This window comes from Emydura macquarii, unplaced genomic scaffold, assembly GCF_026122565.2.
Source record: "Emydura macquarii macquarii isolate MOO-44397 ecotype Brisbane River unplaced genomic scaffold, CSIRO-AGI_Emac_v2 contig_3240, whole genome shotgun sequence".
In the NCBI taxonomy this organism is placed as follows: domain Eukaryota; kingdom Metazoa; phylum Chordata; order Testudines; family Chelidae; genus Emydura; species Emydura macquarii.
The window spans coordinates 1,459,142-1,465,141 of record NW_027133377.1 but is presented as its reverse complement, the minus strand read 5'-3'; positions in this window follow the sequence as shown (position 1 = coordinate 1,465,141).

The window sequence follows — 6,000 nt, the reverse complement described above, 5'->3', positions numbered from 1 at the left end:
TGGTTAGAAAACCACTCCTAGAGAATAGGTATCAGTGGTACACAGTCAAATTGTAAGGACATATCGAGTGGGGTCCTGCAAGGATCAGTTCTGGGTCTCGTTCTGTTCAATATCTTCATCAGTGATTTAAATAATGGCATAGAACACACTTATAAAATCTGCAGATGATACCAAGATAGGAGGGGTTGCAAGTGCTTTGGAAGATAGGATTAAAATTCAAAATGATCTGGCCTACTAGAGAAATGATCTGAAGTAAATAGGATGAAATTCAATAAGGACAAATGCAAAGTACTCCACTTAGGCAGGAACAATCAGTTGCACAAAATGGGACTCTTCCCTAAGGAAGAGTACTGCAGAAACAGATCTAGGTATCATAGTGGATCACAAGCTAAATATGAGTGAACAGTGTAACACTGTTGCAAAAAAAGCCAACATCATTCTGGGATGTATTAGCAGGAGTGTTATCAGCAAGACATGAGAAGTAATTCTTCTGCTCTACTCTGAGCTGATTAGGCCTCCACTGGAGTATTGAGTTCTGGGCACCACATTTCAGGAAAGATGTGGACAAATTGCAGAAAGTCCAGAGATGAGCAACAAAAATGAGTAGGGGTCTAGAAAACATGACCTATGAGGGAAGATTGAAAAAACTGGGTTTGTTTAGTCTGGAGAAGAGAACACAGACAGAGGGGACATAACAGTTTACAAGTGCATAATAGGTTGTTACAAGGAGGAGGAGAAAAAATGTTCTCCTTAACCTCTGAGGCTAGGACAAGAAGCAATGGACTTAAAATTGTAGCAAGGGCAGTTTAGATTGGATATTAGGAAAAAACTTCCTAACTGTCAGGGTAGTTAAGGACTGGAATAAATTGAATAGGGAAGTTGTGGAATCTCCATCATTGGAGATTTTAAAGAGCAGGTTAGACAAACACCTGTCAGGAATGGTCTAGTTAATGCTTGGTTCTGCCATAAATACAGGAAACTGGACTAGATGACCTTGTGAGGTCCCTTCCAGTCCTATGATTTTCTGTCACTGGGAGGCACCCATTTCCTGTGGAACATCTTCAAATGACACTAATACTACTTTCATCTCTGGTTCTGTGTTGTCTTTATGTCTCTCTATTATAGACATCCTCTTAATGAGGCCAAACACCTCATACATATGAAGACCCAAGACTGGTTGCTTGCCACCGTGTAGTACCACAAACTCTTGCTTATCATTTTCCCTTTGTATTTAAGCATCAGTGTGCACTCTCCCCACACTGGAATTGTTCCTTCATTATAGTCTTTCACAGACATTTCTGATTCTTCCCTATTTATGTGCTCTTTACATCAGTCTATTTCAGTTTCTATTATATTTACTTGTGCATCGGTGTCTATCTTGTATATCACTCACATGCCATTTGTGAACATTTTAATTAGCCAATCTTTTGCATTTTCAGCCTCCTCCATTATTATGCTTAAAAACAACAATCTTCTCTTCACCTGAAAAATCCCTTTCTCTAGTTAATACAAGAACTTTCTTGCCTTCTTTGGCACATTTTCGCAATGGCTGGACTTATTACAGTTTTGCCTGAATGCAAGGCATTTCCTATACTCATGCTGGTTGCCACGTTGTTGGCATTGTTTTCCATGTTTCTGTCCTTGGCCAGTTTAATTTCTTTGAACTTTTCCATTGCTAGTTTAGCTATTGGACTCCCAGTCACATACTCTGTGCCTTTCTCTAGCCGTTTTTGTGTGTGTGTGTTTGTTCTGTTGCGGCCCAGAGCATCGGGCAGCAGGGTGGTGGTGGCTGAGAGAGGGAAGGCTTAGCCTTCGCTGGCCTTTGATACCCCCTGCCTATGCTCCAACGGATTTGTCCATGTAGCTTTCATATACAACTCAAATTGCTGTTTGAACCTTTTCCACGCACATCCAGCATTTCCTGTTATTTTCAGGGCTAATGGGGGAGTTACTTGCAGTTACACAAGCTGTGAAGCAGGCATATCAATATTACCTCCCTTACTGGGTCTTCCAGCACCCTGTGCTTTTTTAACTTCTAGTGCCATGTGGTATCTCCCTATTGAGCTGACTGGTGTCAAGATAAACTTTTATTATGAACAGATCTGCACAGGAATGAAAAACTTTCTTCTCCTCTAGAGAGCCTGCGACTGCCCTGTCCTTGGCTTCTTTGTTTCTGCCCCAGCAGGAAGCGTGCCTAGAGTACACAAAAAGCATTTGCTAAAGCAATATGAAGTAAAATGGAAATTTATTTCAGTCTCATACATCCAGATTTTCAGAGGTGCTGAGCATTCTCAGATTCCACTGATGTTGTTAACTGGATTTAACTGCCAAAAAATCAGGCCCTTGCTGTCCTTTGGGTTTACATACCTGTCAGTGTCACAACCAACCTCTTTACAAAAAGATGGCTGCCACTAGGACCAGGCTCAGAAACACTAACTGTAGAAATGGGCTCAAACCAAATCCTGGGAACCAAATACCTATATTTTGAGGAAATTTGGAGAGATCCAAATATCATCATTAATCCATCTCTAATGAGTCACCTACAGTTGAGAAATACCCTCAGGCTTTGGGGTGATCTGAATCTAGTTTCAAACATTCCAGCTTGTTCTCATCTCAGGTCTAAATAATGGCAAATTTCTCCACAGGTTAGCACAGAAATGCTCTTTTTCAATTTTCAGACATTCAGATTGCTGCACACATCTTGCTCATTCTCATTAAAAATATGTTAAGCCAAAACACAGACTCACTACTATAAGTAGCAGTGATTTGGGCCATTCCTGTTGCATGCTGTTGCATTTTTATGAAAACCGCTTTGCTTCAGATATTTGTGATGTTGTAATGATATGTCTGCTTTTATTATCTGCTGCAAGTTAATAAAAATCAAAGCAGCCAGTTGTCTGAGATTACAGCTATTAGCTGTCAGTAAAAATTAAACTACAGCAGGAAGTTTGTAAGAAAAATCACATAATTAAATTTAAAGTGCATCTGAGCTATCTATCTCATTGAAGTACATCCTGCCAATAGCAAGAATGTTGTGGTCATTGGCCTTCCTCCACATGATATTTTCCTAAGAAAATATATGTATCTGATTAAGAGTTTTAATTGGCGATCTTGGCAAGAGGGCGAGGTTTAGTTCTCAAATACAGAAAATACTTTCAGGGCTCAATCCAAAGCCTATTGAAGTCAGTGAGAAAGCAAGAGTGGTAGACAAGCAGGCTTAAAATATCCTGGTGCTGAAGATAAAGCCACCCTCAGTTTTGCCTGAGTTTGCAAGATCTCAGTCACATTTTGATTTTAGAAAGTCAAAACTGGAGGGGAAGGCATCATTTCAGATTCAGAAGTCCCATTTAATTTAAGCCTTTAAATTTCAGAGCCTATCTTTGCTCTGACTATTGCTACATGCTGCCAGACATTCAGTAGCCCAACATGGGAATCATCTACCAGTGCTTGAACACTAGTAAAACCAGGCCAGGGAGACAGCTCAAGCAATTCCCACTTGGCTTGAACAAGAGTCTGGATTCACACCATGAGCTATGGTGGTCTTTTCTTTATTTACAGCACACATCACCACCACTTTTGCACCGAACACTAGGAGTAAGCCTGGCAGAATTCAATTTTTATATATATAATTTTGACAGATTCCATTAATGTTTATTTTTAACCTTTATTTTTATCTATTTAAATTTTCACAGTTGCAGGTAATTATGGCAGGGCAAACAATTATTTAATGACAGACATTCAGATTCCAAAAGTTAATGCTTTATAACTGTTAAAACACAAATTGTCAACATCACATATCAAAATACACAGAGTAAATCAAACTAATAAATTCTCAAGCAGCATTTTTTTTTTATTTTGCCTAACTAAATTTAGGTTATTATTGATGGAAATATTTTTTCATCAGTTTCCATGTATATGGAGAAATTGTGTGTTGGTAAGTTTCTTCACATTTAGTAATAAAAATCAGAGCGTCATAGATTCTAAGGCCAGAAGGGACCATTGTGGTCATTCAGTTTGCCCTCCTCTGTAACGCTGGCCATAGAACAGTGGCATACCATGGGTCTCCAGTGCCTGGGGCCAAGCCTGCATTTGCACCCCTCTGCGCAGGACAGGAAGGGTCCCCAATTCCCACCAGATGGCGCTGACCCCCAACTGCCCTGGGGAAGGGGGGGATCTGTACCTGTGTGGGGGGTGGGGGACATGCCACTTAACTCCTCCTGCTTGGGGGACTTTCTGCAGCTCTGGGCTCTGCCCCTCCCCACCATGGCACTTACCTGCTACACGGTGCCCACCTCTGGCGCTGGCTCAGGCAGAGCTGTCTCACCCCCCAGCCCTTCACGACGCGCAGGGGACGCCGGTGCCCTGACCCTCCCACCCCTCCCCTCGGCATGCCACTGCCATAGAACCTCCCCAGAAATAATTCCTAAAGTATATCTTTTAGGAAAACATCTGATCTTGATTTTAAAATTATCACTGATGGAGAAGTTGCTCCACTTTTCTAGTTAAAACATTATTCCTTTATTTTCAGTCTGAATTTGTCTAGTTTCCACATCCAGCCGTTGAATCGTGTTGTACCTTTCTCTGCTAGACTGAAGAGCCCACTATTAAAATATTTGTTCCCGATGTAGGTACTTTTTAGACTGTCATCAAGTCACCCCTTAACCTTTCTTTGTTCAGCTACATTGATTGAGCTCCTTGTGTCTACCACTATAAGGCAGTGGTCCTGAAACAGTGAGCCACGCTTCCCTAGGGGGGTGTGGAGAAACGTTTTTTGGAGTGGGAGGGGGGAAGACACAGGGGGCCCAGGCCAGTTGCCACGTAGGGGAACATGTACAGTTGCCATGTAGGCAGGGAAGGAGCACTACCTAGCTCTGCCCCACTCCTTGGCCTCCAACTTCCAGCCCAGACGACAGTCCCGGCTGCAGCTCCAGCTCCCAGGTGGCACAGACTGGGTAAGGGGGAGATGCAGACAAAAAAGTTGCTATAAAGCAGCTGCTATAAGGCATGTTTTTTAATTCTTTAATTATTCTTGGGGCTCTTCTGCGAACCCTCTCCAATTTAGCAAGATCCTTCTTTATTTGTGGACACTAGAACTGTCTGCAGTATTTCAGCAACAGTTGCACTAGTACCTAATATAGAGGAAAAGTAACCTCTCTTCTCCTACTTGAGACTCCCCTGTTTATCCATCCAAGGATCACATTAGCCCTTTTGGCTGCAGCAACACACTGGAAGTTCAGGTTCCACTGATGATCCACCCCAACCCCCAATCTAACTCTTTCAGGTAACTATGAACTGGGGTTGGGGAAAGATAATCTGGAACATGAAATACTACTTTTATTAATATGATCTTGCTTTTTATTTAGTGTTTGGACTTTCTACAGCAACACAGATCTTGATAGAGTTATTGGATTCATCCTCATGTAATATTATTGTTTTATTTTCCCCTCTATTAGTATCCTGAATGAGACATTTTCACTAAAAGTAGCAGCAAGTCCATACACTAATCTAGAGCCCCAAACCCAGCTCTCACTGAGATTAACTGGAGTGCTGTATGCCATTCAACAGAACTAAATAGTCCTCCGAGGACATACTCTCCTGTACCTAAGGACCCACCTTCACTGGGGCTGGAACTATCTTAGGAGAAAAGTTTCTAACATATTTAAAGCCTCTTCCGCCTAACATTATCAATAGAATTATGTTGTCTGGTGCCCTCATGGAAAAACCTTACCGAACTCAATAGGGTTGAAGCCAATAGGATTACGTAGAGGTCTGTACAGGATGTTTTTCTATTCAGTTCTTTGGACTTTTCGACCCATCATATACAGCTGGGATATAATTCTCTAGAACAGTTCCTGGGGGGAAAAGGAACTCTAGAAAAGTAATCATTTTCTTCTACATTGAAAATTCTCTCTCACAAGGATGTGAATTGGGGCATAACTATGTTTCACCTTTATTTAAAAATAAATAACTGAAAATCCCCACTTGATGCAGCATCACTAT